This window comes from Schistocerca nitens, unplaced genomic scaffold, assembly GCF_023898315.1.
Source record: "Schistocerca nitens isolate TAMUIC-IGC-003100 unplaced genomic scaffold, iqSchNite1.1 HiC_scaffold_84, whole genome shotgun sequence".
NCBI classification, from domain to species: Eukaryota; Metazoa; Arthropoda; class Insecta; order Orthoptera; family Acrididae; genus Schistocerca; species Schistocerca nitens.
The window spans coordinates 1-26,985 of NW_026045629.1; the positions used below are offsets into that span (position 1 = coordinate 1).

At 52.6% G+C, this 26,985-nt stretch overlaps 57 non-coding genes across 57 annotated transcripts; 11 read left to right on the top strand and 46 right to left on the bottom strand.

Annotated features, from left to right (window-relative positions):
- Positions 1-171: 171 nt before the first annotated feature.
- Positions 172-244, bottom strand: Trnak-uuu (transfer RNA lysine (anticodon UUU)). The gene has a single exon. It is a non-coding gene; the product is annotated as a tRNA-Lys (tRNA).
- Positions 245-541: 297 nt separating this feature from the next.
- Positions 542-613, bottom strand: Trnae-uuc (transfer RNA glutamic acid (anticodon UUC)). Its single transcript has one exon. It is a non-coding gene; the product is annotated as a tRNA-Glu (tRNA).
- A 309-nt stretch (positions 614-922) lies between these two features.
- Trnam-cau (transfer RNA methionine (anticodon CAU)) lies at positions 923-995 on the bottom strand. The gene has a single exon. It is a non-coding gene; the product is annotated as a tRNA-Met (tRNA).
- Positions 996-1,970: 975 nt separating this feature from the next.
- Trnae-uuc (transfer RNA glutamic acid (anticodon UUC)) lies at positions 1,971-2,042 on the top strand. The gene has a single exon. It is a non-coding gene; the product is annotated as a tRNA-Glu (tRNA).
- A 275-nt stretch (positions 2,043-2,317) lies between these two features.
- Trnas-aga (transfer RNA serine (anticodon AGA)) lies at positions 2,318-2,399 on the bottom strand. Its single transcript has one exon. It is a non-coding gene; the product is annotated as a tRNA-Ser (tRNA).
- A 139-nt stretch (positions 2,400-2,538) lies between these two features.
- On the bottom strand, positions 2,539-2,611 carry Trnak-uuu (transfer RNA lysine (anticodon UUU)). The gene has a single exon. It is a non-coding gene; the product is annotated as a tRNA-Lys (tRNA).
- Positions 2,612-2,907: 296 nt separating this feature from the next.
- Positions 2,908-2,979, bottom strand: Trnae-uuc (transfer RNA glutamic acid (anticodon UUC)). Its single transcript has one exon. It is a non-coding gene; the product is annotated as a tRNA-Glu (tRNA).
- Positions 2,980-3,287: 308 nt separating this feature from the next.
- On the bottom strand, positions 3,288-3,360 carry Trnam-cau (transfer RNA methionine (anticodon CAU)). The gene has a single exon. It is a non-coding gene; the product is annotated as a tRNA-Met (tRNA).
- Positions 3,361-4,335: 975 nt separating this feature from the next.
- On the top strand, positions 4,336-4,407 carry Trnae-uuc (transfer RNA glutamic acid (anticodon UUC)). Its single transcript has one exon. It is a non-coding gene; the product is annotated as a tRNA-Glu (tRNA).
- A 275-nt stretch (positions 4,408-4,682) lies between these two features.
- Positions 4,683-4,764, bottom strand: Trnas-aga (transfer RNA serine (anticodon AGA)). Its single transcript has one exon. It is a non-coding gene; the product is annotated as a tRNA-Ser (tRNA).
- A 139-nt stretch (positions 4,765-4,903) lies between these two features.
- On the bottom strand, positions 4,904-4,976 carry Trnak-uuu (transfer RNA lysine (anticodon UUU)). Its single transcript has one exon. It is a non-coding gene; the product is annotated as a tRNA-Lys (tRNA).
- A 296-nt stretch (positions 4,977-5,272) lies between these two features.
- On the bottom strand, positions 5,273-5,344 carry Trnae-uuc (transfer RNA glutamic acid (anticodon UUC)). The gene has a single exon. It is a non-coding gene; the product is annotated as a tRNA-Glu (tRNA).
- A 308-nt stretch (positions 5,345-5,652) lies between these two features.
- Trnam-cau (transfer RNA methionine (anticodon CAU)) lies at positions 5,653-5,725 on the bottom strand. Its single transcript has one exon. It is a non-coding gene; the product is annotated as a tRNA-Met (tRNA).
- A 975-nt stretch (positions 5,726-6,700) lies between these two features.
- On the top strand, positions 6,701-6,772 carry Trnae-uuc (transfer RNA glutamic acid (anticodon UUC)). Its single transcript has one exon. It is a non-coding gene; the product is annotated as a tRNA-Glu (tRNA).
- A 275-nt stretch (positions 6,773-7,047) lies between these two features.
- Positions 7,048-7,129, bottom strand: Trnas-aga (transfer RNA serine (anticodon AGA)). Its single transcript has one exon. It is a non-coding gene; the product is annotated as a tRNA-Ser (tRNA).
- Positions 7,130-7,268: 139 nt separating this feature from the next.
- On the bottom strand, positions 7,269-7,341 carry Trnak-uuu (transfer RNA lysine (anticodon UUU)). The gene has a single exon. It is a non-coding gene; the product is annotated as a tRNA-Lys (tRNA).
- A 296-nt stretch (positions 7,342-7,637) lies between these two features.
- On the bottom strand, positions 7,638-7,709 carry Trnae-uuc (transfer RNA glutamic acid (anticodon UUC)). The gene has a single exon. It is a non-coding gene; the product is annotated as a tRNA-Glu (tRNA).
- Positions 7,710-8,017: 308 nt separating this feature from the next.
- Positions 8,018-8,090, bottom strand: Trnam-cau (transfer RNA methionine (anticodon CAU)). Its single transcript has one exon. It is a non-coding gene; the product is annotated as a tRNA-Met (tRNA).
- Positions 8,091-9,065: 975 nt separating this feature from the next.
- Positions 9,066-9,137, top strand: Trnae-uuc (transfer RNA glutamic acid (anticodon UUC)). Its single transcript has one exon. It is a non-coding gene; the product is annotated as a tRNA-Glu (tRNA).
- Positions 9,138-9,412: 275 nt separating this feature from the next.
- On the bottom strand, positions 9,413-9,494 carry Trnas-aga (transfer RNA serine (anticodon AGA)). The gene has a single exon. It is a non-coding gene; the product is annotated as a tRNA-Ser (tRNA).
- Positions 9,495-9,633: 139 nt separating this feature from the next.
- On the bottom strand, positions 9,634-9,706 carry Trnak-uuu (transfer RNA lysine (anticodon UUU)). The gene has a single exon. It is a non-coding gene; the product is annotated as a tRNA-Lys (tRNA).
- Positions 9,707-10,002: 296 nt separating this feature from the next.
- Positions 10,003-10,074, bottom strand: Trnae-uuc (transfer RNA glutamic acid (anticodon UUC)). Its single transcript has one exon. It is a non-coding gene; the product is annotated as a tRNA-Glu (tRNA).
- Positions 10,075-10,382: 308 nt separating this feature from the next.
- Trnam-cau (transfer RNA methionine (anticodon CAU)) lies at positions 10,383-10,455 on the bottom strand. The gene has a single exon. It is a non-coding gene; the product is annotated as a tRNA-Met (tRNA).
- A 975-nt stretch (positions 10,456-11,430) lies between these two features.
- On the top strand, positions 11,431-11,502 carry Trnae-uuc (transfer RNA glutamic acid (anticodon UUC)). The gene has a single exon. It is a non-coding gene; the product is annotated as a tRNA-Glu (tRNA).
- A 275-nt stretch (positions 11,503-11,777) lies between these two features.
- On the bottom strand, positions 11,778-11,859 carry Trnas-aga (transfer RNA serine (anticodon AGA)). Its single transcript has one exon. It is a non-coding gene; the product is annotated as a tRNA-Ser (tRNA).
- A 139-nt stretch (positions 11,860-11,998) lies between these two features.
- On the bottom strand, positions 11,999-12,071 carry Trnak-uuu (transfer RNA lysine (anticodon UUU)). Its single transcript has one exon. It is a non-coding gene; the product is annotated as a tRNA-Lys (tRNA).
- A 296-nt stretch (positions 12,072-12,367) lies between these two features.
- Trnae-uuc (transfer RNA glutamic acid (anticodon UUC)) lies at positions 12,368-12,439 on the bottom strand. The gene has a single exon. It is a non-coding gene; the product is annotated as a tRNA-Glu (tRNA).
- A 308-nt stretch (positions 12,440-12,747) lies between these two features.
- On the bottom strand, positions 12,748-12,820 carry Trnam-cau (transfer RNA methionine (anticodon CAU)). The gene has a single exon. It is a non-coding gene; the product is annotated as a tRNA-Met (tRNA).
- Positions 12,821-13,795: 975 nt separating this feature from the next.
- Trnag-ucc (transfer RNA glycine (anticodon UCC)) lies at positions 13,796-13,867 on the top strand. Its single transcript has one exon. It is a non-coding gene; the product is annotated as a tRNA-Gly (tRNA).
- A 275-nt stretch (positions 13,868-14,142) lies between these two features.
- On the bottom strand, positions 14,143-14,224 carry Trnaf-aaa (transfer RNA phenylalanine (anticodon AAA)). Its single transcript has one exon. It is a non-coding gene; the product is annotated as a tRNA-Phe (tRNA).
- Positions 14,225-14,363: 139 nt separating this feature from the next.
- On the bottom strand, positions 14,364-14,436 carry Trnak-uuu (transfer RNA lysine (anticodon UUU)). The gene has a single exon. It is a non-coding gene; the product is annotated as a tRNA-Lys (tRNA).
- A 296-nt stretch (positions 14,437-14,732) lies between these two features.
- Positions 14,733-14,804, bottom strand: Trnae-uuc (transfer RNA glutamic acid (anticodon UUC)). The gene has a single exon. It is a non-coding gene; the product is annotated as a tRNA-Glu (tRNA).
- Positions 14,805-15,112: 308 nt separating this feature from the next.
- Positions 15,113-15,185, bottom strand: Trnam-cau (transfer RNA methionine (anticodon CAU)). Its single transcript has one exon. It is a non-coding gene; the product is annotated as a tRNA-Met (tRNA).
- A 975-nt stretch (positions 15,186-16,160) lies between these two features.
- Positions 16,161-16,232, top strand: Trnag-ucc (transfer RNA glycine (anticodon UCC)). The gene has a single exon. It is a non-coding gene; the product is annotated as a tRNA-Gly (tRNA).
- A 275-nt stretch (positions 16,233-16,507) lies between these two features.
- Positions 16,508-16,589, bottom strand: Trnas-aga (transfer RNA serine (anticodon AGA)). Its single transcript has one exon. It is a non-coding gene; the product is annotated as a tRNA-Ser (tRNA).
- A 139-nt stretch (positions 16,590-16,728) lies between these two features.
- On the bottom strand, positions 16,729-16,801 carry Trnak-uuu (transfer RNA lysine (anticodon UUU)). The gene has a single exon. It is a non-coding gene; the product is annotated as a tRNA-Lys (tRNA).
- A 296-nt stretch (positions 16,802-17,097) lies between these two features.
- Positions 17,098-17,169, bottom strand: Trnae-uuc (transfer RNA glutamic acid (anticodon UUC)). The gene has a single exon. It is a non-coding gene; the product is annotated as a tRNA-Glu (tRNA).
- Positions 17,170-17,477: 308 nt separating this feature from the next.
- Positions 17,478-17,550, bottom strand: Trnam-cau (transfer RNA methionine (anticodon CAU)). The gene has a single exon. It is a non-coding gene; the product is annotated as a tRNA-Met (tRNA).
- A 975-nt stretch (positions 17,551-18,525) lies between these two features.
- Positions 18,526-18,597, top strand: Trnag-ucc (transfer RNA glycine (anticodon UCC)). Its single transcript has one exon. It is a non-coding gene; the product is annotated as a tRNA-Gly (tRNA).
- Positions 18,598-18,872: 275 nt separating this feature from the next.
- Positions 18,873-18,954, bottom strand: Trnas-aga (transfer RNA serine (anticodon AGA)). Its single transcript has one exon. It is a non-coding gene; the product is annotated as a tRNA-Ser (tRNA).
- Positions 18,955-19,093: 139 nt separating this feature from the next.
- Positions 19,094-19,166, bottom strand: Trnak-uuu (transfer RNA lysine (anticodon UUU)). The gene has a single exon. It is a non-coding gene; the product is annotated as a tRNA-Lys (tRNA).
- A 296-nt stretch (positions 19,167-19,462) lies between these two features.
- Positions 19,463-19,534, bottom strand: Trnae-uuc (transfer RNA glutamic acid (anticodon UUC)). Its single transcript has one exon. It is a non-coding gene; the product is annotated as a tRNA-Glu (tRNA).
- Positions 19,535-19,842: 308 nt separating this feature from the next.
- Positions 19,843-19,915, bottom strand: Trnam-cau (transfer RNA methionine (anticodon CAU)). Its single transcript has one exon. It is a non-coding gene; the product is annotated as a tRNA-Met (tRNA).
- Positions 19,916-20,891: 976 nt separating this feature from the next.
- On the top strand, positions 20,892-20,963 carry Trnag-ucc (transfer RNA glycine (anticodon UCC)). Its single transcript has one exon. It is a non-coding gene; the product is annotated as a tRNA-Gly (tRNA).
- Positions 20,964-21,238: 275 nt separating this feature from the next.
- On the bottom strand, positions 21,239-21,320 carry Trnas-aga (transfer RNA serine (anticodon AGA)). The gene has a single exon. It is a non-coding gene; the product is annotated as a tRNA-Ser (tRNA).
- A 139-nt stretch (positions 21,321-21,459) lies between these two features.
- Trnak-uuu (transfer RNA lysine (anticodon UUU)) lies at positions 21,460-21,532 on the bottom strand. Its single transcript has one exon. It is a non-coding gene; the product is annotated as a tRNA-Lys (tRNA).
- A 296-nt stretch (positions 21,533-21,828) lies between these two features.
- On the bottom strand, positions 21,829-21,900 carry Trnae-uuc (transfer RNA glutamic acid (anticodon UUC)). Its single transcript has one exon. It is a non-coding gene; the product is annotated as a tRNA-Glu (tRNA).
- A 308-nt stretch (positions 21,901-22,208) lies between these two features.
- Positions 22,209-22,281, bottom strand: Trnam-cau (transfer RNA methionine (anticodon CAU)). Its single transcript has one exon. It is a non-coding gene; the product is annotated as a tRNA-Met (tRNA).
- Positions 22,282-23,256: 975 nt separating this feature from the next.
- Positions 23,257-23,328, top strand: Trnag-ucc (transfer RNA glycine (anticodon UCC)). The gene has a single exon. It is a non-coding gene; the product is annotated as a tRNA-Gly (tRNA).
- Positions 23,329-23,603: 275 nt separating this feature from the next.
- On the bottom strand, positions 23,604-23,685 carry Trnas-aga (transfer RNA serine (anticodon AGA)). The gene has a single exon. It is a non-coding gene; the product is annotated as a tRNA-Ser (tRNA).
- Positions 23,686-23,824: 139 nt separating this feature from the next.
- Trnak-uuu (transfer RNA lysine (anticodon UUU)) lies at positions 23,825-23,897 on the bottom strand. The gene has a single exon. It is a non-coding gene; the product is annotated as a tRNA-Lys (tRNA).
- A 296-nt stretch (positions 23,898-24,193) lies between these two features.
- Trnae-uuc (transfer RNA glutamic acid (anticodon UUC)) lies at positions 24,194-24,265 on the bottom strand. Its single transcript has one exon. It is a non-coding gene; the product is annotated as a tRNA-Glu (tRNA).
- A 308-nt stretch (positions 24,266-24,573) lies between these two features.
- On the bottom strand, positions 24,574-24,646 carry Trnam-cau (transfer RNA methionine (anticodon CAU)). The gene has a single exon. It is a non-coding gene; the product is annotated as a tRNA-Met (tRNA).
- A 975-nt stretch (positions 24,647-25,621) lies between these two features.
- Trnae-uuc (transfer RNA glutamic acid (anticodon UUC)) lies at positions 25,622-25,693 on the top strand. The gene has a single exon. It is a non-coding gene; the product is annotated as a tRNA-Glu (tRNA).
- Positions 25,694-25,968: 275 nt separating this feature from the next.
- On the bottom strand, positions 25,969-26,050 carry Trnas-aga (transfer RNA serine (anticodon AGA)). Its single transcript has one exon. It is a non-coding gene; the product is annotated as a tRNA-Ser (tRNA).
- Positions 26,051-26,189: 139 nt separating this feature from the next.
- Positions 26,190-26,262, bottom strand: Trnak-uuu (transfer RNA lysine (anticodon UUU)). Its single transcript has one exon. It is a non-coding gene; the product is annotated as a tRNA-Lys (tRNA).
- A 296-nt stretch (positions 26,263-26,558) lies between these two features.
- Positions 26,559-26,630, bottom strand: Trnae-uuc (transfer RNA glutamic acid (anticodon UUC)). Its single transcript has one exon. It is a non-coding gene; the product is annotated as a tRNA-Glu (tRNA).
- Positions 26,631-26,985: the final 355 nt, after the last annotated feature.

Below are 26,985 nucleotides of genomic sequence, written 5' to 3' on the forward strand. Positions count from 1 at the left end.
TAGTCAGACGCCTTAACCACTCGGCCACGACTGCTCGTAACTGAAGTTTCCCTGGAATCGTGAGAAATGCAACCGGTCTGCGCAATGTTGACAGGAAACGAACTCTGTGCACTGATTACGGCAGGGCTACCATCGCTACGAGACGAGCCATTGCGGAAACGTTAAAATCTTCGCCCGGACAGGGACTTGAACCCTGGACCCTTAGGTTAAAAGCCTAATGCTCTACCGACTGAGCTATCCGGGCTCACCCTTGTTGTGGATGGAGCGGCTGCAAGCAATGTGAATAACTGGAACGCGTGTGTAGGCGTACTACGGTAACAGCTGGCTTCTGCCGCAACTGGCGACTTCACCGACTTCCCACTGACGCTGGTAGCAGCCCAACAGCGGACCAGTGCCACTTCTCCCTTTATTCCGGTGCCGACAGTAATTGCATCATGTGCCTGTTTTCCCCCGATTACGTTCGGCCGAAGCTCCGGAGGGTGGGCGACAAACGACAGTTCGAAGGCCAAAACATGGAGCGTTGTGTGCGCAAAAACTTCCGTTCCGGTACCGGGAATCGAACCCGGGCCTCCTGGGTGAAAGCCAGGTATCCTAGCCACTAGACCACACCGGATTTGCTCGATAAGCGTGAGATCTTCTCCGTCTCCTCTCGTATTTCGTGCTGAATCTGGTCTCAGTGGTGTTCTCTGTTTGCGAGCATATTTGCGCCTACATGACTGGCATGGCGCACAGCTCGAAATTGACTATTCATTATTTTACTCATAACAAGGGAAGAGAAAGATCAAAGTTGTACGTTGTCATAATTGGAAATAAACATATTGACGCTGAGGTGTAGCCTCCTTGTGGATAACGAACGACAATTAAGTTCGTTCCCTAGCAACAGCAACGCCGTTAATTCAGCCATGATGTACAGCAAATTAAATGCCCCGGGTGAGGATCGAACTCACGACCTTAAGATTATGAGACTTACGCGCTACCTACTGCGCTACCGAGGCACGTTGCAAGCAACGTTACAGGAAACTTGGTAAGTCTCGCATATTAGAGATAGACAGTTTGCGCTTTCTCAAGAATCTGTTGTGTTGCTACACGTGCTTTCCCTACTTGCTAGATTAAACTGCTGCCGCAGCTTTTTCAACGGAACGCAGCACTGCCCGAGGTTACAGTACATCGCCCTTGCGGCACCTGAACACAGCGGCCTGTTGGGCCAGGCCGACGTTAGAGTTCAGAAATAGCACGCGACCGTCCAGGTACGGTCTACTGCGTGCTGCGTGTATGGTTCTTCTCACAGCGAATCCTGCTATACATTCCTGAGGCTGACGCAGCTCAGGCGAGGAATCGGCGCGGCAGCATTATAGCGAGAACAGCAGAACGATGCATCGGCCGGGAATCGAACCCGGGCCGTCCGCATGCTAAGCGAGCATTCACCAATTTTTTTTTTGTTCTCATTTCTTTCGTTGCATTTGTTGGGGGCGGACGTCCGATGACGCCCGTTCAAGTTCATCGTTGACTCGGTCTTTTATTACAGAGGGCAGATAACTCTCAGACCGAACACGCTGAGCTATCGTGCCGGCAAGCCTTACGATTATGAGACTTACGCGCTGCCTACTGCACTACTGAGGCACATGCCATTGAACCACCGATGCTCGACAAGCTGCCCGTGCTTCCCGAGCACTTTTCTGCATGGGAAAGTGGGATTGCCACCCAGCGACGTCGGATACAACCGAAAAAAGTGCTACACACGTGGAGTCCTCCACTACATTGCCTTAAAACGAATGCTCATCACTATCGTGTGAGTAACCTTGCGGCCGCGGCGACTAGTCTTGCCCAAAGACGCAGCGTGCGTGGAGGCGCTACCCGAATGCGTGTGGATGCACCCTCCTACCTCGAAAAGCGCCTGCAGCTACTATCACCGTGGGCCGCTGCTGGCGGGCGGGAAGCCGACACAGCGGGGCGTTGCGAGCAGCGGCAGTGCGGTGGTGGTGTAATGGTGAGCATAGTTGCCTTTCAAGCAGTTGATCCGGGTTCGATTCCCGGCCACCGCAAGTGGCGCTGGTTTTTTCGTATGAGTATGTGAGCCGCGTGCTGTTACATGAAGGTTTTTTTCGTCGTTGCTCCACGCAGACCATCCTGTAGTATGTCCCGACTTGTCCCGACTTTGCTCGGCTGACGCGAAAGCTGACGCTTGGAATTCGCCCTTATCAAAATGACAGGCACTATAAACGGCTGTGAGAGGCGAGGTGTGGAGAGGTACCAAAACGACAGGCAAACTGCGAAATTTTCTGCTCGTTCTTCTTAAACAAAAAAAGAAAAAAACCGACGCAGTCGGTAGGACTCGAACCTACGCTCCCAGAGGGAATCTGATTTCTAGTCAGACGCCTTAACCACTCGGCCACGACTGCTCGTAACTGAAGTTTCCCTGGAATCGTGAGAAATGCAACCGGTCTGCGCAGAATGTTGACAGGAAACGAACTCTGTGCACTGATTACGGCAGGGCTACCATCGCTACGAGACGAGCCATTGCGGAAACGTTAAAATCTTCGCCCGGACAGGGACTTGAACCCTGGACCCTTAGGTTAAAAGCCTAATGCTCTACCGACTGAGCTATCCGGGCTCACCCTTGTTGTGGATGGAGCGGCTGCAAGCAATGTGAATAACTGGAACGCGTGTGTAGGCGTACTACGGTAACAGCTGGCTTCTGCCGCAACTGGCGACTTCACCGACTTCCCACTGACGCTGGTAGCAGCCCAACAGCGGACCAGTGCCACTTCTCCCTTTATTCCGGTGCCGACAGTAATTGCATCATGTGCCTGTTTTCCCCGATTACGTTCGGCCGAAGCTCCGGAGGGTGGGCGACAAACGACAGTTCGAAGGCCAAAACATGGAGCGTTGTGTGCGCAAAAACTTCCGTTCCGGTACCGGGAATCGAACCCGGGCCTCCTGGGTGAAAGCCAGGTATCCTAGCCACTAGACCACACCGGATTTGCTCGATAAGCGTGAGATCTTCTCCGTCTCCTCTCGTATTTCGTGCTGAATCTGGTCTCAGTGGTGTTCTCTGTTTGCGAGCATATTTGCGCCTACAGACTGGCATGGCGCACAGCTCGAAATTGACTATTCATTATTTTACTCATAACAAGGGAAGAGAAAGATCAAAGTTGTACGTTGTCATAATTGGAAATAAACATATTGACGCTGAGGTGTAGCCTCCTTGTGGATAACGAACGACAATTAAGTTCGTTCCCTAGCAACAGCAACGCCGTTAATTCAGCCATGATGTACAGCAAATTAAATGCCCCGGGTGAGGATCGAACTCACGACCTTAAGATTATGAGACTTACGCGCTACCTACTGCGCTACCGAGGCACGTTGCAAGCAACGTTACAGGAAACTTGGTAAGTCTCGCATATTAGAGATAGACAGTTTGCGCTTTCTCAAGAATCTGTTGTGTTGCTACACGTGCTTTCCCTACTTGCTAGATTAAACTGCTGCCGCAGCTTTTTCAACGGAACGCAGCACTGCCCGAGGTTACAGTACATCGCCCTTGCGGCACCTGAACACAGCGGCCTGTTGGGCCAGGCCGACGTTAGAGTTCAGAAATAGCACGCGACCGTCCAGGTACGGTCTACTGCGTGCTGCGTGTATGGTTCTTCTCACAGCGAATCCTGCTATACATTCCTGAGGCTGACGCAGCTCAGGCGAGGAATCGGCGCGGCAGCATTATAGCGAGAACAGCAGAACGATGCATCGGCCGGGAATCGAACCCGGGCCGTCCGCATGCTAAGCGAGCATTCACCAATTTTTTTTTTGTTCTCATTTCTTTCGTTGCATTTGTTGGGGGCGGACGTCCGATGACGCCCGTTCAAGTTCATCGTTGACTCGGTCTTTTATTACAGAGGGCAGATAACTCTCAGACCGAACACGCTGAGCTATCGTGCCGGCAAGCCTTACGATTATGAGACTTACGCGCTGCCTACTGCACTACTGAGGCACATGCCATTGAACCACCGATGCTCGACAAGCTGCCCGTGCTTCCCGAGCACTTTTCTGCATGGGAAAGTGGGATTGCCACCCAGCGACGTCGGATACAACCGAAAAAAGTGCTACACACGTGGAGTCCTCCACTACATTGCCTTAAAACGAATGCTCATCACTATCGTGTGAGTAACCTTGCGGCCGCGGCGACTAGTCTTGCCCAAAGACGCAGCGTGCGTGGAGGCGCTACCCGAATGCGTGTGGATGCACCCTCCTACCTCGAAAAGCGCCTGCAGCTACTATCACCGTGGGCCGCTGCTGGCGGGCGGGAAGCCGACACAGCGGGGCGTTGCGAGCAGCGGCAGTGCGGTGGTGGTGTAATGGTGAGCATAGTTGCCTTTCAAGCAGTTGATCCGGGTTCGATTCCCGGCCACCGCAAGTGGCGCTGGTTTTTTCGTATGAGTATGTGAGCCGCGTGCTGTTACATGAAGGTTTTTTTCGTCGTTGCTCCACGCAGACCATCCTGTAGTATGTCCCGACTTGTCCCGACTTTGCTCGGCTGACGCGAAAGCTGACGCTTGGAATTCGCCCTTATCAAAATGACAGGCACTATAAACGGCTGTGAGAGGCGAGGTGTGGAGAGGTACCAAAACGACAGGCAAACTGCGAAATTTTCTGCTCGTTCTTCTTAAACAAAAAAAGAAAAAAACCGACGCAGTCGGTAGGACTCGAACCTACGCTCCCAGAGGGAATCTGATTTCTAGTCAGACGCCTTAACCACTCGGCCACGACTGCTCGTAACTGAAGTTTCCCTGGAATCGTGAGAAATGCAACCGGTCTGCGCAGAATGTTGACAGGAAACGAACTCTGTGCACTGATTACGGCAGGGCTACCATCGCTACGAGACGAGCCATTGCGGAAACGTTAAAATCTTCGCCCGGACAGGGACTTGAACCCTGGACCCTTAGGTTAAAAGCCTAATGCTCTACCGACTGAGCTATCCGGGCTCACCCTTGTTGTGGATGGAGCGGCTGCAAGCAATGTGAATAACTGGAACGCGTGTGTAGGCGTACTACGGTAACAGCTGGCTTCTGCCGCAACTGGCGACTTCACCGACTTCCCACTGACGCTGGTAGCAGCCCAACAGCGGACCAGTGCCACTTCTCCCTTTATTCCGGTGCCGACAGTAATTGCATCATGTGCCTGTTTTCCCCGATTACGTTCGGCCGAAGCTCCGGAGGGTGGGCGACAAACGACAGTTCGAAGGCCAAAACATGGAGCGTTGTGTGCGCAAAAACTTCCGTTCCGGTACCGGGAATCGAACCCGGGCCTCCTGGGTGAAAGCCAGGTATCCTAGCCACTAGACCACACCGGATTTGCTCGATAAGCGTGAGATCTTCTCCGTCTCCTCTCGTATTTCGTGCTGAATCTGGTCTCAGTGGTGTTCTCTGTTTGCGAGCATATTTGCGCCTACAGACTGGCATGGCGCACAGCTCGAAATTGACTATTCATTATTTTACTCATAACAAGGGAAGAGAAAGATCAAAGTTGTACGTTGTCATAATTGGAAATAAACATATTGACGCTGAGGTGTAGCCTCCTTGTGGATAACGAACGACAATTAAGTTCGTTCCCTAGCAACAGCAACGCCGTTAATTCAGCCATGATGTACAGCAAATTAAATGCCCCGGGTGAGGATCGAACTCACGACCTTAAGATTATGAGACTTACGCGCTACCTACTGCGCTACCGAGGCACGTTGCAAGCAACGTTACAGGAAACTTGGTAAGTCTCGCATATTAGAGATAGACAGTTTGCGCTTTCTCAAGAATCTGTTGTGTTGCTACACGTGCTTTCCCTACTTGCTAGATTAAACTGCTGCCGCAGCTTTTTCAACGGAACGCAGCACTGCCCGAGGTTACAGTACATCGCCCTTGCGGCACCTGAACACAGCGGCCTGTTGGGCCAGGCCGACGTTAGAGTTCAGAAATAGCACGCGACCGTCCAGGTACGGTCTACTGCGTGCTGCGTGTATGGTTCTTCTCACAGCGAATCCTGCTATACATTCCTGAGGCTGACGCAGCTCAGGCGAGGAATCGGCGCGGCAGCATTATAGCGAGAACAGCAGAACGATGCATCGGCCGGGAATCGAACCCGGGCCGTCCGCATGCTAAGCGAGCATTCACCAATTTTTTTTTTGTTCTCATTTCTTTCGTTGCATTTGTTGGGGGCGGACGTCCGATGACGCCCGTTCAAGTTCATCGTTGACTCGGTCTTTTATTACAGAGGGCAGATAACTCTCAGACCGAACACGCTGAGCTATCGTGCCGGCAAGCCTTACGATTATGAGACTTACGCGCTGCCTACTGCACTACTGAGGCACATGCCATTGAACCACCGATGCTCGACAAGCTGCCCGTGCTTCCCGAGCACTTTTCTGCATGGGAAAGTGGGATTGCCACCCAGCGACGTCGGATACAACCGAAAAAAGTGCTACACACGTGGAGTCCTCCACTACATTGCCTTAAAACGAATGCTCATCACTATCGTGTGAGTAACCTTGCGGCCGCGGCGACTAGTCTTGCCCAAAGACGCAGCGTGCGTGGAGGCGCTACCCGAATGCGTGTGGATGCACCCTCCTACCTCGAAAAGCGCCTGCAGCTACTATCACCGTGGGCCGCTGCTGGCGGGCGGGAAGCCGACACAGCGGGGCGTTGCGAGCAGCGGCAGTGCGGTGGTGGTGTAATGGTGAGCATAGTTGCCTTTCAAGCAGTTGATCCGGGTTCGATTCCCGGCCACCGCAAGTGGCGCTGGTTTTTTCGTATGAGTATGTGAGCCGCGTGCTGTTACATGAAGGTTTTTTTCGTCGTTGCTCCACGCAGACCATCCTGTAGTATGTCCCGACTTGTCCCGACTTTGCTCGGCTGACGCGAAAGCTGACGCTTGGAATTCGCCCTTATCAAAATGACAGGCACTATAAACGGCTGTGAGAGGCGAGGTGTGGAGAGGTACCAAAACGACAGGCAAACTGCGAAATTTTCTGCTCGTTCTTCTTAAACAAAAAAAGAAAAAAACCGACGCAGTCGGTAGGACTCGAACCTACGCTCCCAGAGGGAATCTGATTTCTAGTCAGACGCCTTAACCACTCGGCCACGACTGCTCGTAACTGAAGTTTCCCTGGAATCGTGAGAAATGCAACCGGTCTGCGCAGAATGTTGACAGGAAACGAACTCTGTGCACTGATTACGGCAGGGCTACCATCGCTACGAGACGAGCCATTGCGGAAACGTTAAAATCTTCGCCCGGACAGGGACTTGAACCCTGGACCCTTAGGTTAAAAGCCTAATGCTCTACCGACTGAGCTATCCGGGCTCACCCTTGTTGTGGATGGAGCGGCTGCAAGCAATGTGAATAACTGGAACGCGTGTGTAGGCGTACTACGGTAACAGCTGGCTTCTGCCGCAACTGGCGACTTCACCGACTTCCCACTGACGCTGGTAGCAGCCCAACAGCGGACCAGTGCCACTTCTCCCTTTATTCCGGTGCCGACAGTAATTGCATCATGTGCCTGTTTTCCCCGATTACGTTCGGCCGAAGCTCCGGAGGGTGGGCGACAAACGACAGTTCGAAGGCCAAAACATGGAGCGTTGTGTGCGCAAAAACTTCCGTTCCGGTACCGGGAATCGAACCCGGGCCTCCTGGGTGAAAGCCAGGTATCCTAGCCACTAGACCACACCGGATTTGCTCGATAAGCGTGAGATCTTCTCCGTCTCCTCTCGTATTTCGTGCTGAATCTGGTCTCAGTGGTGTTCTCTGTTTGCGAGCATATTTGCGCCTACAGACTGGCATGGCGCACAGCTCGAAATTGACTATTCATTATTTTACTCATAACAAGGGAAGAGAAAGATCAAAGTTGTACGTTGTCATAATTGGAAATAAACATATTGACGCTGAGGTGTAGCCTCCTTGTGGATAACGAACGACAATTAAGTTCGTTCCCTAGCAACAGCAACGCCGTTAATTCAGCCATGATGTACAGCAAATTAAATGCCCCGGGTGAGGATCGAACTCACGACCTTAAGATTATGAGACTTACGCGCTACCTACTGCGCTACCGAGGCACGTTGCAAGCAACGTTACAGGAAACTTGGTAAGTCTCGCATATTAGAGATAGACAGTTTGCGCTTTCTCAAGAATCTGTTGTGTTGCTACACGTGCTTTCCCTACTTGCTAGATTAAACTGCTGCCGCAGCTTTTTCAACGGAACGCAGCACTGCCCGAGGTTACAGTACATCGCCCTTGCGGCACCTGAACACAGCGGCCTGTTGGGCCAGGCCGACGTTAGAGTTCAGAAATAGCACGCGACCGTCCAGGTACGGTCTACTGCGTGCTGCGTGTATGGTTCTTCTCACAGCGAATCCTGCTATACATTCCTGAGGCTGACGCAGCTCAGGCGAGGAATCGGCGCGGCAGCATTATAGCGAGAACAGCAGAACGATGCATCGGCCGGGAATCGAACCCGGGCCGTCCGCATGCTAAGCGAGCATTCACCAATTTTTTTTTTGTTCTCATTTCTTTCGTTGCATTTGTTGGGGGCGGACGTCCGATGACGCCCGTTCAAGTTCATCGTTGACTCGGTCTTTTATTACAGAGGGCAGATAACTCTCAGACCGAACACGCTGAGCTATCGTGCCGGCAAGCCTTACGATTATGAGACTTACGCGCTGCCTACTGCACTACTGAGGCACATGCCATTGAACCACCGATGCTCGACAAGCTGCCCGTGCTTCCCGAGCACTTTTCTGCATGGGAAAGTGGGATTGCCACCCAGCGACGTCGGATACAACCGAAAAAAGTGCTACACACGTGGAGTCCTCCACTACATTGCCTTAAAACGAATGCTCATCACTATCGTGTGAGTAACCTTGCGGCCGCGGCGACTAGTCTTGCCCAAAGACGCAGCGTGCGTGGAGGCGCTACCCGAATGCGTGTGGATGCACCCTCCTACCTCGAAAAGCGCCTGCAGCTACTATCACCGTGGGCCGCTGCTGGCGGGCGGGAAGCCGACACAGCGGGGCGTTGCGAGCAGCGGCAGTGCGGTGGTGGTGTAATGGTGAGCATAGTTGCCTTTCAAGCAGTTGATCCGGGTTCGATTCCCGGCCACCGCAAGTGGCGCTGGTTTTTTCGTATGAGTATGTGAGCCGCGTGCTGTTACATGAAGGTTTTTTTCGTCGTTGCTCCACGCAGACCATCCTGTAGTATGTCCCGACTTGTCCCGACTTTGCTCGGCTGACGCGAAAGCTGACGCTTGGAATTCGCCCTTATCAAAATGACAGGCACTATAAACGGCTGTGAGAGGCGAGGTGTGGAGAGGTACCAAAACGACAGGCAAACTGCGAAATTTTCTGCTCGTTCTTCTTAAACAAAAAAAGAAAAAAACCGACGCAGTCGGTAGGACTCGAACCTACGCTCCCAGAGGGAATCTGATTTCTAGTCAGACGCCTTAACCACTCGGCCACGACTGCTCGTAACTGAAGTTTCCCTGGAATCGTGAGAAATGCAACCGGTCTGCGCAGAATGTTGACAGGAAACGAACTCTGTGCACTGATTACGGCAGGGCTACCATCGCTACGAGACGAGCCATTGCGGAAACGTTAAAATCTTCGCCCGGACAGGGACTTGAACCCTGGACCCTTAGGTTAAAAGCCTAATGCTCTACCGACTGAGCTATCCGGGCTCACCCTTGTTGTGGATGGAGCGGCTGCAAGCAATGTGAATAACTGGAACGCGTGTGTAGGCGTACTACGGTAACAGCTGGCTTCTGCCGCAACTGGCGACTTCACCGACTTCCCACTGACGCTGGTAGCAGCCCAACAGCGGACCAGTGCCACTTCTCCCTTTATTCCGGTGCCGACAGTAATTGCATCATGTGCCTGTTTTCCCCGATTACGTTCGGCCGAAGCTCCGGAGGGTGGGCGACAAACGACAGTTCGAAGGCCAAAACATGGAGCGTTGTGTGCGCAAAAACTTCCGTTCCGGTACCGGGAATCGAACCCGGGCCTCCTGGGTGAAAGCCAGGTATCCTAGCCACTAGACCACACCGGATTTGCTCGATAAGCGTGAGATCTTCTCCGTCTCCTCTCGTATTTCGTGCTGAATCTGGTCTCAGTGGTGTTCTCTGTTTGCGAGCATATTTGCGCCTACAGACTGGCATGGCGCACAGCTCGAAATTGACTATTCATTATTTTACTCATAACAAGGGAAGAGAAAGATCAAAGTTGTACGTTGTCATAATTGGAAATAAACATATTGACGCTGAGGTGTAGCCTCCTTGTGGATAACGAACGACAATTAAGTTCGTTCCCTAGCAACAGCAACGCCGTTAATTCAGCCATGATGTACAGCAAATTAAATGCCCCGGGTGAGGATCGAACTCACGACCTTAAGATTATGAGACTTACGCGCTACCTACTGCGCTACCGAGGCACGTTGCAAGCAACGTTACAGGAAACTTGGTAAGTCTCGCATATTAGAGATAGACAGTTTGCGCTTTCTCAAGAATCTGTTGTGTTGCTACACGTGCTTTCCCTACTTGCTAGATTAAACTGCTGCCGCAGCTTTTTCAACGGAACGCAGCACTGCCCGAGGTTACAGTACATCGCCCTTGCGGCACCTGAACACAGCGGCCTGTTGGGCCAGGCCGACGTTAGAGTTCAGAAATAGCACGCGACCGTCCAGGTACGGTCTACTGCGTGCTGCGTGTATGGTTCTTCTCACAGCGAATCCTGCTATACATTCCTGAGGCTGACGCAGCTCAGGCGAGGAATCGGCGCGGCAGCATTATAGCGAGAACAGCAGAACGATGCATCGGCCGGGAATCGAACCCGGGCCGTCCGCATGCTAAGCGAGCATTCACCAATTTTTTTTTTGTTCTCATTTCTTTCGTTGCATTTGTTGGGGGCGGACGTCCGATGACGCCCGTTCAAGTTCATCGTTGACTCGGTCTTTTATTACAGAGGGCAGATAACTCTCAGACCGAACACGCTGAGCTATCGTGCCGGCAAGCCTTACGATTATGAGACTTACGCGCTGCCTACTGCACTACTGAGGCACATGCCATTGAACCACCGATGCTCGACAAGCTGCCCGTGCTTCCCGAGCACTTTTCTGCATGGGAAAGTGGGATTGCCACCCAGCGACGTCGGATACAACCGAAAAAAGTGCTACACACGTGGAGTCCTCCACTACATTGCCTTAAAACGAATGCTCATCACTATCGTGTGAGTAACCTTGCGGCCGCGGCGACTAGTCTTGCCCAAAGACGCAGCGTGCGTGGAGGCGCTACCCGAATGCGTGTGGATGCACCCTCCTACCTCGAAAAGCGCCTGCAGCTACTATCACCGTGGGCCGCTGCTGGCGGGCGGGAAGCCGACACAGCGGGGCGTTGCGAGCAGCGGCAGTGCGGTGGTGGTGTAATGGTGAGCATAGTTGCCTTTCAAGCAGTTGATCCGGGTTCGATTCCCGGCCACCGCAAGTGGCGCTGGTTTTTTCGTATGAGTATGTGAGCCGCGTGCTGTTACATGAAGGTTTTTTTCGTCGTTGCTCCACGCAGACCATCCTGTAGTATGTCCCGACTTGTCCCGACTTTGCTCGGCTGACGCGAAAGCTGACGCTTGGAATTCGCCCTTATCAAAATGACAGGCACTATAAACGGCTGTGAGAGGCGAGGTGTGGAGAGGTACCAAAACGACAGGCAAACTGCGAAATTTTCTGCTCGTTCTTCTTAAACAAAAAAAGAAAAAAACCGACGCAGTCGGTAGGACTCGAACCTACGCTCCCAGAGGGAATCTGATTTCTAGTCAGACGCCTTAACCACTCGGCCACGACTGCTCGTAACTGAAGTTTCCCTGGAATCGTGAGAAATGCAACCGGTCTGCGCAGAATGTTGACAGGAAACGAACTCTGTGCACTGATTACGGCAGGGCTACCATCGCTACGAGACGAGCCATTGCGGAAACGTTAAAATCTTCGCCCGGACAGGGACTTGAACCCTGGACCCTTAGGTTAAAAGCCTAATGCTCTACCGACTGAGCTATCCGGGCTCACCCTTGTTGTGGATGGAGCGGCTGCAAGCAATGTGAATAACTGGAACGCGTGTGTAGGCGTACTACGGTAACAGCTGGCTTCTGCCGCAACTGGCGACTTCACCGACTTCCCACTGACGCTGGTAGCAGCCCAACAGCGGACCAGTGCCACTTCTCCCTTTATTCCGGTGCCGACAGTAATTGCATCATGTGCCTGTTTTCCCCGATTACGTTCGGCCGAAGCTCCGGAGGGTGGGCGACAAACGACAGTTCGAAGGCCAAAACATGGAGCGTTGTGTGCGCAAAAACTTCCGTTCCGGTACCGGGAATCGAACCCGGGCCTCCTGGGTGAAAGCCAGGTATCCTAGCCACTAGACCACACCGGATTTGCTCGATAAGCGTGAGATCTTCTCCGTCTCCTCTCGTATTTCGTGCTGAATCTGGTCTCAGTGGTGTTCTCTGTTTGCGAGCATATTTGCGCCTACAGACTGGCATGGCGCACAGCTCGAAATTGACTATTCATTATTTTACTCATAACAAGGGAAGAGAAAGATCAAAGTTGTACGTTGTCATAATTGGAAATAAACATATTGACGCTGAGGTGTAGCCTCCTTGTGGATAACGAACGACAATTAAGTTCGTTCCCTAGCAACAGCAACGCCGTTAATTCAGCCATGATGTACAGCAAATTAAATGCCCCGGGTGAGGATCGAACTCACGACCTTAAGATTATGAGACTTACGCGCTACCTACTGCGCTACCGAGGCACGTTGCAAGCAACGTTACAGGAAACTTGGTAAGTCTCGCATATTAGAGATAGACAGTTTGCGCTTTCTCAAGAATCTGTTGTGTTGCTACACGTGCTTTCCCTACTTGCTAGATTAAACTGCTGCCGCAGCTTTTTCAACGGAACGCAGCACTGCCCGAGGTTACAGTACATCGCCCTTGCGGCACCTGAACACAGCGGCCTGTTGGGCCAGGCCGACGTTAGAGTTCAGAAATAGCACGCGACCGTCCAGGTACGGTCTACTGCGTGCTGCGTGTATGGTTCTTCTCACAGCGAATCCTGCTATACATTCCTGAGGCTGACGCAGCTCAGGCGAGGAATCGGCGCGGCAGCATTATAGCGAGAACAGCAGAACGATGCATCGGCCGGGAATCGAACCCGGGCCGTCCGCATGCTAAGCGAGCATTCACCAATTTTTTTTTTGTTCTCATTTCTTTCGTTGCATTTGTTGGGGGCGGACGTCCGATGACGCCCGTTCAAGTTCATCGTTGACTCGGTCTTTTATTACAGAGGGCAGATAACTCTCAGACCGAACACGCTGAGCTATCGTGCCGGCAAGCCTTACGATTATGAGACTTACGCGCTGCCTACTGCACTACTGAGGCACATGCCATTGAACCACCGATGCTCGACAAGCTGCCCGTGCTTCCCGAGCACTTTTCTGCATGGGAAAGTGGGATTGCCACCCAGCGACGTCGGATACAACCGAAAAAAGTGCTACACACGTGGAGTCCTCCACTACATTGCCTTAAAACGAATGCTCATCACTATCGTGTGAGTAACCTTGCGGCCGCGGCGACTAGTCTTGCCCAAAGACGCAGCGTGCGTGGAGGCGCTACCCGAATGCGTGTGGATGCACCCTCCTACCTCGAAAAGCGCCTGCAGCTACTATCACCGTGGGCCGCTGCTGGCGGGCGGGAAGCCGACACAGCGGGGCGTTGCGAGCAGCGGCAGTGCGGTGGTGGTGTAATGGTGAGCATAGTTGCCTTCCAAGCAGTTGATCCGGGTTCGATTCCCGGCCACCGCAAGTGGCGCTGGTTTTTTCGTATGAGTATGTGAGCCGCGTGCTGTTACATGAAGGTTTTTTTCGTCGTTGCTCCACGCAGACCATCCTGTAGTATGTCCCGACTTGTCCCGACTTTGCTCGGCTGACGCGAAAGCTGACGCTTGGAATTCGCCCTTATCAAAATGACAGGCACTATAAACGGCTGTGAGAGGCGAGGTGTGGAGAGGTACCAAAACGACAGGCAAACTGCGAAATTTTCTGCTCGTTCTTCTTAAACAAAAAAAGAAAAAAACCGACGCAGTCGGTAGGACTCGAACCTACGCTCCCAGAGGGAATCTGATTTTTAGTCAGACGCCTTAACCACTCGGCCACGACTGCTCGTAACTGAAGTTTCCCTGGAATCGTGAGAAATGCAACCGGTCTGCGCAGAATGTTGACAGGAAACGAACTCTGTGCACTGATTACGGCAGGGCTACCATCGCTACGAGACGAGCCATTGCGGAAACGTTAAAATCTTCGCCCGGACAGGGACTTGAACCCTGGACCCTTAGGTTAAAAGCCTAATGCTCTACCGACTGAGCTATCCGGGCTCACCCTTGTTGTGGATGGAGCGGCTGCAAGCAATGTGAATAACTGGAACGCGTGTGTAGGCGTACTACGGTAACAGCTGGCTTCTGCCGCAACTGGCGACTTCACCGACTTCCCACTGACGCTGGTAGCAGCCCAACAGCGGACCAGTGCCACTTCTCCCTTTATTCCGGTGCCGACAGTAATTGCATCATGTGCCTGTTTTCCCCGATTACGTTCGGCCGAAGCTCCGGAGGGTGGGCGACAAACGACAGTTCGAAGGCCAAAACATGGAGCGTTGTGTGCGCAAAAACTTCCGTTCCGGTACCGGGAATCGAACCCGGGCCTCCTGGGTGAAAGCCAGGTATCCTAGCCACTAGACCACACCGGATTTGCTCGATAAGCGTGAGATCTTCTCCGTCTCCTCTCGTATTTCGTGCTGAATCTGGTCTCAGTGGTGTTCTCTGTTTGCGAGCATATTTGCGCCTACAGACTGGCATGGCGCACAGCTCGAAATTGACTATTCATTATTTTACTCATAACAAGGGAAGAGAAAGATCAAAGTTGTACGTTGTCATAATTGGAAATAAACATATTGACGCTGAGGTGTAGCCTCCTTGTGGATAACGAACGACAATTAAGTTCGTTCCCTAGCAACAGCAACGCCGTTAATTCAGCCATGATGTACAGCAAATTAAATGCCCCGGGTGAGGATCGAACTCACGACCTTAAGATTATGAGACTTACGCGCTACCTACTGCGCTACCGAGGCACGTTGCAAGCAACGTTACAGGAAACTTGGTAAGTCTCGCATATTAGAGATAGACAGTTTGCGCTTTCTCAAGAATCTGTTGTGTTGCTACACGTGCTTTCCCTACTTGCTAGATTAAACTGCTGCCGCAGCTTTTTCAACGGAACGCAGCACTGCCCGAGGTTACAGTACATCGCCCTTGCGGCACCTGAACACAGCGGCCTGTTGGGCCAGGCCGACGTTAGAGTTCAGAAATAGCACGCGACCGTCCAGGTACGGTCTACTGCGTGCTGCGTGTATGGTTCTTCTCACAGCGAATCCTGCTATACATTCCTGAGGCTGACGCAGCTCAGGCGAGGAATCGGCGCGGCAGCATTATAGCGAGAACAGCAGAACGATGCATCGGCCGGGAATCGAACCCGGGCCGTCCGCATGCTAAGCGAGCATTCACCAATTTTTTTTTTGTTCTCATTTCTTTCGTTGCATTTGTTGGGGGCGGACGTCCGATGACGCCCGTTCAAGTTCATCGTTGACTCGGTCTTTTATTACAGAGGGCAGATAACTCTCAGACCGAACACGCTGAGCTATCGTGCCGGCAAGCCTTACGATTATGAGACTTACGCGCTGCCTACTGCACTACTGAGGCACATGCCATTGAACCACCGATGCTCGACAAGCTGCCCGTGCTTCCCGAGCACTTTTCTGCATGGGAAAGTGGGATTGCCACCCAGCGACGTCGGATACAACCGAAAAAAGTGCTACACACGTGGAGTCCTCCACTACATTGCCTTAAAACGAATGCTCATCACTATCGTGTGAGTAACCTTGCGGCCGCGGCGACTAGTCTTGCCCAAAGACGCAGCGTGCGTGGAGGCGCTACCCGAATGCGTGTGGATGCACCCTCCTACCTCGAAAAGCGCCTGCAGCTACTATCACCGTGGGCCGCTGCTGGCGGGCGGGAAGCCGACACAGCGGGGCGTTGCGAGCAGCGGCAGTGCGGTGGTGGTGTAATGGTGAGCATAGTTGCCTTCCAAGCAGTTGATCCGGGTTCGATTCCCGGCCACCGCAAGTGGCGCTGGTTTTTTCGTATGAGTATGTGAGCCGCGTGCTGTTACATGAAGGTTTTTTTCGTCGTTGCTCCACGCAGACCATCCTGTAGTATGTCCCGACTTGTCCCGACTTTGCTCGGCTGACGCGAAAGCTGACGCTTGGAATTCGCCCTTATCAAAATGACAGGCACTATAAACGGCTGTGAGAGGCGAGGTGTGGAGAGGTACCAAAACGACAGGCAAACTGCGAAATTTTCTGCTCGTTCTTCTTAAACAAAAAAAGAAAAAAACCGACGCAGTCGGTAGGACTCGAACCTACGCTCCCAGAGGGAATCTGATTTCTAGTCAGACGCCTTAACCACTCGGCCACGACTGCTCGTAACTGAAGTTTCCCTGGAATCGTGAGAAATGCAACCGGTCTGCGCAGAATGTTGACAGGAAACGAACTCTGTGCACTGATTACGGCAGGGCTACCATCGCTACGAGACGAGCCATTGCGGAAACGTTAAAATCTTCGCCCGGACAGGGACTTGAACCCTGGACCCTTAGGTTAAAAGCCTAATGCTCTACCGACTGAGCTATCCGGGCTCACCCTTGTTGTGGATGGAGCGGCTGCAAGCAATGTGAATAACTGGAACGCGTGTGTAGGCGTACTACGGTAACAGCTGGCTTCTGCCGCAACTGGCGACTTCACCGACTTCCCACTGACGCTGGTAGCAGCCCAACAGCGGACCAGTGCCACTTCTCCCTTTATTCCGGTGCCGACAGTAATTGCATCATGTGCCTGTTTTCCCCGATTACGTTCGGCCGAAGCTCCGGAGGGTGGGCGACAAACGACAGTTCGAAGGCCAAAACATGGAGCGTTGTGTGCGCAAAAACTTCCGTTCCGGTACCGGGAATCGAACCCGGGCCTCCTGGGTGAAAGCCAGGTATCCTAGCCACTAGACCACACCGGATTTGCTCGATAAGCGTGAGATCTTCTCCGTCTCCTCTCGTATTTCGTGCTGAATCTGGTCTCAGTGGTGTTCTCTGTTTGCGAGCATATTTGCGCCTACAGACTGGCATGGCGCACAGCTCGAAATTGACTATTCATTATTTTACTCATAACAAGGGAAGAGAAAGATCAAAGTTGTACGTTGTCATAATTGGAAATAAACATATTGACGCTGAGGTGTAGCCTCCTTGTGGATAACGAACGACAATTAAGTTCGTTCCCTAGCAACAGCAACGCCGTTAATTCAGCCATGATGTACAGCAAATTAAATGCCCCGGGTGAGGATCGAACTCACGACCTTAAGATTATGAGACTTACGCGCTACCTACTGCGCTACCGAGGCACGTTGCAAGCAACGTTACAGGAAACTTGGTAAGTCTCGCATATTAGAGATAGACAGTTTGCGCTTTCTCAAGAATCTGTTGTGTTGCTACACGTGCTTTCCCTACTTGCTAGATTAAACTGCTGCCGCAGCTTTTTCAACGGAACGCAGCACTGCCCGAGGTTACAGTACATCGCCCTTGCGGCACCTGAACACAGCGGCCTGTTGGGCCAGGCCGACGTTAGAGTTCAGAAATAGCACGCGACCGTCCAGGTACGGTCTACTGCGTGCTGCGTGTATGGTTCTTCTCACAGCGAATCCTGCTATACATTCCTGAGGCTGACGCAGCTCAGGCGAGGAATCGGCGCGGCAGCATTATAGCGAGAACAGCAGAACGATGCATCGGCCGGGAATCGAACCCGGGCCGTCCGCATGCTAAGCGAGCATTCACCAATTTTTTTTTTGTTCTCATTTCTTTCGTTGCATTTGTTGGGGGCGGACGTCCGATGACGCCCGTTCAAGTTCATCGTTGACTCGGTCTTTTATTACAGAGGGCAGATAACTCTCAGACCGAACACGCTGAGCTATCGTGCCGGCAAGCCTTACGATTATGAGACTTACGCGCTGCCTACTGCACTACTGAGGCACATGCCATTGAACCACCGATGCTCGACAAGCTGCCCGTGCTTCCCGAGCACTTTTCTGCATGGGAAAGTGGGATTGCCACCCAGCGACGTCGGATACAACCGAAAAAAGTGCTACACACGTGGAGTCCTCCACTACATTGCCTTAAAACGAATGCTCATCACTATCGTGTGAGTAACCTTGCGGCCGCGGCGACTAGTCTTGCCCAAAGACGCAGCGTGCGTGGAGGCGCTACCCGAATGCGTGTGGATGCACCCTCCTACCTCGAAAAGCGCCTGCAGCTACTATCACCGTGGGCCGCTGCTGGCGGGCGGGAAGCCGACACAGCGGGGCGTTGCGAGCAGCGGCAGTGCGGTGGTGGTGTAATGGTGAGCATAGTTGCCTTCCAAGCAGTTGATCCGGGTTCGATTCCCGGCCACCGCAAGTGGCGCTGGTTTTTTCGTATGAGTATGTGAGCCGCGTGCTGTTACATGAAGGTTTTTTTCGTCGTTGCTCCACGCAGACCATCCTGTAGTATGTCCCGACTTGTCCCGACTTTGCTCGGCTGACGCGAAAGCTGACGCTTGGAATTCGCCCTTATCAAAATGACAGGCACTATAAACGGCTGTGAGAGGCGAGGTGTGGAGAGGTACCAAAACGACAGGCAAACTGCGAAATTTTCTGCTCGTTCTTCTTAAACAAAAAAAGAAAAAAACCGACGCAGTCGGTAGGACTCGAACCTACGCTCCCAGAGGGAATCTGATTTCTAGTCAGACGCCTTAACCACTCGGCCACGACTGCTCGTAACTGAAGTTTCCCTGGAATCGTGAGAAATGCAACCGGTCTGCGCAGAATGTTGACAGGAAACGAACTCTGTGCACTGATTACGGCAGGGCTACCATCGCTACGAGACGAGCCATTGCGGAAACGTTAAAATCTTCGCCCGGACAGGGACTTGAACCCTGGACCCTTAGGTTAAAAGCCTAATGCTCTACCGACTGAGCTATCCGGGCTCACCCTTGTTGTGGATGGAGCGGCTGCAAGCAATGTGAATAACTGGAACGCGTGTGTAGGCGTACTACGGTAACAGCTGGCTTCTGCCGCAACTGGCGACTTCACCGACTTCCCACTGACGCTGGTAGCAGCCCAACAGCGGACCAGTGCCACTTCTCCCTTTATTCCGGTGCCGACAGTAATTGCATCATGTGCCTGTTTTCCCCGATTACGTTCGGCCGAAGCTCCGGAGGGTGGGCGACAAACGACAGTTCGAAGGCCAAAACATGGAGCGTTGTGTGCGCAAAAACTTCCGTTCCGGTACCGGGAATCGAACCCGGGCCTCCTGGGTGAAAGCCAGGTATCCTAGCCACTAGACCACACCGGATTTGCTCGATAAGCGTGAGATCTTCTCCGTCTCCTCTCGTATTTCGTGCTGAATCTGGTCTCAGTGGTGTTCTCTGTTTGCGAGCATATTTGCGCCTACAGACTGGCATGGCGCACAGCTCGAAATTGACTATTCATTATTTTACTCATAACAAGGGAAGAGAAAGATCAAAGTTGTACGTTGTCATAATTGGAAATAAACATATTGACGCTGAGGTGTAGCCTCCTTGTGGATAACGAACGACAATTAAGTTCGTTCCCTAGCAACAGCAACGCCGTTAATTCAGCCATGATGTACAGCAAATTAAATGCCCCGGGTGAGGATCGAACTCACGACCTTAAGATTATGAGACTTACGCGCTACCTACTGCGCTACCGAGGCACGTTGCAAGCAACGTTACAGGAAACTTGGTAAGTCTCGCATATTAGAGATAGACAGTTTGCGCTTTCTCAAGAATCTGTTGTGTTGCTACACGTGCTTTCCCTACTTGCTAGATTAAACTGCTGCCGCAGCTTTTTCAACGGAACGCAGCACTGCCCGAGGTTACAGTACATCGCCCTTGCGGCACCTGAACACAGCGGCCTGTTGGGCCAGGCCGACGTTAGAGTTCAGAAATAGCACGCGACCGTCCAGGTACGGTCTACTGCGTGCTGCGTGTATGGTTCTTCTCACAGCGAATCCTGCTATACATTCCTGAGGCTGACGCAGCTCAGGCGAGGAATCGGCGCGGCAGCATTATAGCGAGAACAGCAGAACGATGCATCGGCCGGGAATCGAACCCGGGCCGTCCGCATGCTAAGCGAGCATTCACCAATTTTTTTTTTTGTTCTCATTTCTTTCGTTGCATTTGTTGGGGGCGGACGTCCGATGACGCCCGTTCAAGTTCATCGTTGACTCGGTCTTTTATTACAGAGGGCAGATAACTCTCAGACCGAACACGCTGAGCTATCGTGCCGGCAAGCCTTACGATTATGAGACTTACGCGCTGCCTACTGCACTACTGAGGCACATGCCATTGAACCACCGATGCTCGACAAGCTGCCCGTGCTTCCCGAGCACTTTTCTGCATGGGAAAGTGGGATTGCCACCCAGCGACGTCGGATACAACCGAAAAAAGTGCTACACACGTGGAGTCCTCCACTACATTGCCTTAAAACGAATGCTCATCACTATCGTGTGAGTAACCTTGCGGCCGCGGCGACTAGTCTTGCCCAAAGACGCAGCGTGCGTGGAGGCGCTACCCGAATGCGTGTGGATGCACCCTCCTACCTCGAAAAGCGCCTGCAGCTACTATCACCGTGGGCCGCTGCTGGCGGGCGGGAAGCCGACACAGCGGGGCGTTGCGAGCAGCGGCAGTGCGGTGGTGGTGTAATGGTGAGCATAGTTGCCTTCCAAGCAGTTGATCCGGGTTCGATTCCCGGCCACCGCAAGTGGCGCTGGTTTTTTCGTATGAGTATGTGAGCCGCGTGCTGTTACATGAAGGTTTTTTTCGTCGTTGCTCCACGCAGACCATCCTGTAGTATGTCCCGACTTGTCCCGACTTTGCTCGGCTGACGCGAAAGCTGACGCTTGGAATTCGCCCTTATCAAAATGACAGGCACTATAAACGGCTGTGAGAGGCGAGGTGTGGAGAGGTACCAAAACGACAGGCAAACTGCGAAATTTTCTGCTCGTTCTTCTTAAACAAAAAAAGAAAAAAACCGACGCAGTCGGTAGGACTCGAACCTACGCTCCCAGAGGGAATCTGATTTCTAGTCAGACGCCTTAACCACTCGGCCACGACTGCTCGTAACTGAAGTTTCCCTGGAATCGTGAGAAATGCAACCGGTCTGCGCAGAATGTTGACAGGAAACGAACTCTGTGCACTGATTACGGCAGGGCTACCATCGCTACGAGACGAGCCATTGCGGAAACGTTAAAATCTTCGCCCGGACAGGGACTTGAACCCTGGACCCTTAGGTTAAAAGCCTAATGCTCTACCGACTGAGCTATCCGGGCTCACCCTTGTTGTGGATGGAGCGGCTGCAAGCAATGTGAATAACTGGAACGCGTGTGTAGGCGTACTACGGTAACAGCTGGCTTCTGCCGCAACTGGCGACTTCACCGACTTCCCACTGACGCTGGTAGCAGCCCAACAGCGGACCAGTGCCACTTCTCCCTTTATTCCGGTGCCGACAGTAATTGCATCATGTGCCTGTTTTCCCCGATTACGTTCGGCCGAAGCTCCGGAGGGTGGGCGACAAACGACAGTTCGAAGGCCAAAACATGGAGCGTTGTGTGCGCAAAAACTTCCGTTCCGGTACCGGGAATCGAACCCGGGCCTCCTGGGTGAAAGCCAGGTATCCTAGCCACTAGACCACACCGGATTTGCTCGATAAGCGTGAGATCTTCTCCGTCTCCTCTCGTATTTCGTGCTGAATCTGGTCTCAGTGGTGTTCTCTGTTTGCGAGCATATTTGCGCCTACAGACTGGCATGGCGCACAGCTCGAAATTGACTATTCATTATTTTACTCATAACAAGGGAAGAGAAAGATCAAAGTTGTACGTTGTCATAATTGGAAATAAACATATTGACGCTGAGGTGTAGCCTCCTTGTGGATAACGAACGACAATTAAGTTCGTTCCCTAGCAACAGCAACGCCGTTAATTCAGCCATGATGTACAGCAAATTAAATGCCCCGGGTGAGGATCGAACTCACGACCTTAAGATTATGAGACTTACGCGCTACCTACTGCGCTACCGAGGCACGTTGCAAGCAACGTTACAGGAAACTTGGTAAGTCTCGCATATTAGAGATAGACAGTTTGCGCTTTCTCAAGAATCTGTTGTGTTGCTACACGTGCTTTCCCTACTTGCTAGATTAAACTGCTGCCGCAGCTTTTTCAACGGAACGCAGCACTGCCCGAGGTTACAGTACATCGCCCTTGCGGCACCTGAACACAGCGGCCTGTTGGGCCAGGCCGACGTTAGAGTTCAGAAATAGCACGCGACCGTCCAGGTACGGTCTACTGCGTGCTGCGTGTATGGTTCTTCTCACAGCGAATCCTGCTATACATTCCTGAGGCTGACGCAGCTCAGGCGAGGAATCGGCGCGGCAGCATTATAGCGAGAACAGCAGAACGATGCATCGGCCGGGAATCGAACCCGGGCCGTCCGCATGCTAAGCGAGCATTCACCAATTTTTTTTTTGTTCTCATTTCTTTCGTTGCATTTGTTGGGGGCGGACGTCCGATGACGCCCGTTCAAGTTCATCGTTGACTCGGTCTTTTATTACAGAGGGCAGATAACTCTCAGACCGAACACGCTGAGCTATCGTGCCGGCAAGCCTTACGATTATGAGACTTACGCGCTGCCTACTGCACTACTGAGGCACATGCCATTGAACCACCGATGCTCGACAAGCTGCCCGTGCTTCCCGAGCACTTTTCTGCATGGGAAAGTGGGATTGCCACCCAGCGACGTCGGATACAACCGAAAAAAGTGCTACACACGTGGAGTCCTCCACTACATTGCCTTAAAACGAATGCTCATCACTATCGTGTGAGTAACCTTGCGGCCGCGGCGACTAGTCTTGCCCAAAGACGCAGCGTGCGTGGAGGCGCTACCCGAATGCGTGTGGATGCACCCTCCTACCTCGAAAAGCGCCTGCAGCTACTATCACCGTGGGCCGCTGCTGGCGGGCGGGAAGCCGACACAGCGGGGCGTTGCGAGCAGCGGCAGTGCGGTGGTGGTGTAATGGTGAGCATAGTTGCCTTCCAAGCAGTTGATCCGGGTTCGATTCCCGGCCACCGCAAGTGGCGCTGGTTTTTTCGTATGAGTATGTGAGCCGCGTGCTGTTACATGAAGGTTTTTTTCGTCGTTGCTCCACGCAGACCATCCTGTAGTATGTCCCGACTTGTCCCGACTTTGCTCGGCTGACGCGAAAGCTGACGCTTGGAATTCGCCCTTATCAAAATGACAGGCACTATAAACGGCTGTGAGAGGCGAGGTGTGGAGAGGTACCAAAACGACAGGCAAACTGCGAAATTTTCTGCTCGTTCTTCTTAAACAAAAAAAGAAAAAAACCGACGCAGTCGGTAGGACTCGAACCTACGCTCCCAGAGGGAATCTGATTTCTAGTCAGACGCCTTAACCACTCGGCCACGACTGCTCGTAACTGAAGTTTCCCTGGAATCGTGAGAAATGCAACCGGTCTGCGCAGAATGTTGACAGGAAACGAACTCTGTGCACTGATTACGGCAGGGCTACCATCGCTACGAGACGAGCCATTGCGGAAACGTTAAAATCTTCGCCCGGACAGGGACTTGAACCCTGGACCCTTAGGTTAAAAGCCTAATGCTCTACCGACTGAGCTATCCGGGCTCACCCTTGTTGTGGATGGAGCGGCTGCAAGCAATGTGAATAACTGGAACGCGTGTGTAGGCGTACTACGGTAACAGCTGGCTTCTGCCGCAACTGGCGACTTCACCGACTTCCCACTGACGCTGGTAGCAGCCCAACAGCGGACCAGTGCCACTTCTCCCTTTATTCCGGTGCCGACAGTAATTGCATCATGTGCCTGTTTTCCCCGATTACGTTCGGCCGAAGCTCCGGAGGGTGGGCGACAAACGACAGTTCGAAGGCCAAAACATGGAGCGTTGTGTGCGCAAAAACTTCCGTTCCGGTACCGGGAATCGAACCCGGGCCTCCTGGGTGAAAGCCAGGTATCCTAGCCACTAGACCACACCGGATTTGCTCGATAAGCGTGAGATCTTCTCCGTCTCCTCTCGTATTTCGTGCTGAATCTGGTCTCAGTGGTGTTCTCTGTTTGCGAGCATATTTGCGCCTACAGACTGGCATGGCGCACAGCTCGAAATTGACTATTCATTATTTTACTCATAACAAGGGAAGAGAAAGATCAAAGTTGTACGTTGTCATAATTGGAAATAAACATATTGACGCTGAGGTGTAGCCTCCTTGTGGATAACGAACGACAATTAAGTTCGTTCCCTAGCAACAGCAACGCCGTTAATTCAGCCATGATGTACAGCAAATTAAATGCCCCGGGTGAGGATCGAACTCACGACCTTAAGATTATGAGACTTACGCGCTACCTACTGCGCTACCGAGGCACGTTGCAAGCAACGTTACAGGAAACTTGGTAAGTCTCGCATATTAGAGATAGACAGTTTGCGCTTTCTCAAGAATCTGTTGTGTTGCTACACGTGCTTTCCCTACTTGCTAGATTAAACTGCTGCCGCAGCTTTTTCAACGGAACGCAGCACTGCCCGAGGTTACAGTACATCGCCCTTGCGGCACCTGAACACAGCGGCCTGTTGGGCCAGGCCGACGTTAGAGTTCAGAAATAGCACGCGACCGTCCAGGTACGGTCTACTGCGTGCTGCGTGTATGGTTCTTCTCACAGCGAATCCTGCTATACATTCCTGAGGCTGACGCAGCTCAGGCGAGGAATCGGCGCGGCAGCATTATAGCGAGAACAGCAGAACGATGCATCGGCCGGGAATCGAACCCGGGCCGTCCGCATGCTAAGCGAGCATTCACCAATTTTTTTTTTGTTCTCATTTCTTTCGTTGCATTTGTTGGGGGCGGACGTCCGATGACGCCCGTTCAAGTTCATCGTTGACTCGGTCTTTTATTACAGAGGGCAGATAACTCTCAGACCGAACACGCTGAGCTATCGTGCCGGCAAGCCTTACGATTATGAGACTTACGCGCTGCCTACTGCACTACTGAGGCACATGCCATTGAACCACCGATGCTCGACAAGCTGCCCGTGCTTCCCGAGCACTTTTCTGCATGGGAAAGTGGGATTGCCACCCAGCGACGTCGGATACAACCGAAAAAAGTGCTACACACGTGGAGTCCTCCACTACATTGCCTTAAAACGAATGCTCATCACTATCGTGTGAGTAACCTTGCGGCCGCGGCGACTAGTCTTGCCCAAAGACGCAGCGTGCGTGGAGGCGCTACCCGAATGCGTGTGGATGCACCCTCCTACCTCGAAAAGCGCCTGCAGCTACTATCACCGTGGGCCGCTGCTGGCGGGCGGGAAGCCGACACAGCGGGGCGTTGCGAGCAGCGGCAGTGCGGTGGTGGTGTAATGGTGAGCATAGTTGCCTTTCAAGCAGTTGATCCGGGTTCGATTCCCGGCCACCGCAAGTGGCGCTGGTTTTTTCGTATGAGTATGTGAGCCGCGTGCTGTTACATGAAGGTTTTTTTCGTCGTTGCTCCACGCAGACCATCCTGTAGTATGTCCCGACTTGTCCCGACTTTGCTCGGCTGACGCGAAAGCTGACGCTTGGAATTCGCCCTTATCAAAATGACAGGCACTATAAACGGCTGTGAGAGGCGAGGTGTGGAGAGGTACCAAAACGACAGGCAAACTGCGAAATTTTCTGCTCGTTCTTCTTAAACAAAAAAAGAAAAAAACCGACGCAGTCGGTAGGACTCGAACCTACGCTCCCAGAGGGAATCTGATTTCTAGTCAGACGCCTTAACCACTCGGCCACGACTGCTCGTAACTGAAGTTTCCCTGGAATCGTGAGAAATGCAACCGGTCTGCGCAGAATGTTGACAGGAAACGAACTCTGTGCACTGATTACGGCAGGGCTACCATCGCTACGAGACGAGCCATTGCGGAAACGTTAAAATCTTCGCCCGGACAGGGACTTGAACCCTGGACCCTTAGGTTAAAAGCCTAATGCTCTACCGACTGAGCTATCCGGGCTCACCCTTGTTGTGGATGGAGCGGCTGCAAGCAATGTGAATAACTGGAACGCGTGTGTAGGCGTACTACGGTAACAGCTGGCTTCTGCCGCAACTGGCGACTTCACCGACTTCCCACTGACGCTGGTAGCAGCCCAACAGCGGACCAGTGCCACTTCTCCCTTTATTCCGGTGCCGACAGTAATTGCATCATGTGCCTGTTTTCCCCGATTACGTTCGGCCGAAGCTCCGGAGGGTGGGCGACAAACGACAGTTCGAAGGCCAAAACATGGAGCGTTGTGTGCGCAAAAACTTCCGTTCCGGTACCGGGAATCGAACCCGGGCCTCCTGGGTGAAAGCCAGGTATCCTAGCCACTAGACCACACCGGATTTGCTCGATAAGCGTGAGATCTTCTCCGTCTCCTCTCGTATTTCGTGCTGAATCTGGTCTCAGTGGTGTTCTCTGTTTGCGAGCATATTTGCGCCTACAGACTGGCATGGCGCACAGCTCGAAATTGACTATTCATTATTTTACTCATAACAAGGGAAGAGAAAGATCAAAGTTGTACGTTGTCATAATTGGAAATAAACATATTGACGCTGAGGTGTAGCCTCCTTGTGGATAACGAACGACAATTAAGTTCGTTCCCTAGCAACAGCAACGCCGTTAATTCAGCCATGATGTACAGCAAATTAAATGCCCCGGGTGAGGATCGAACTCACGACCTTAAGATTATGAGACTTA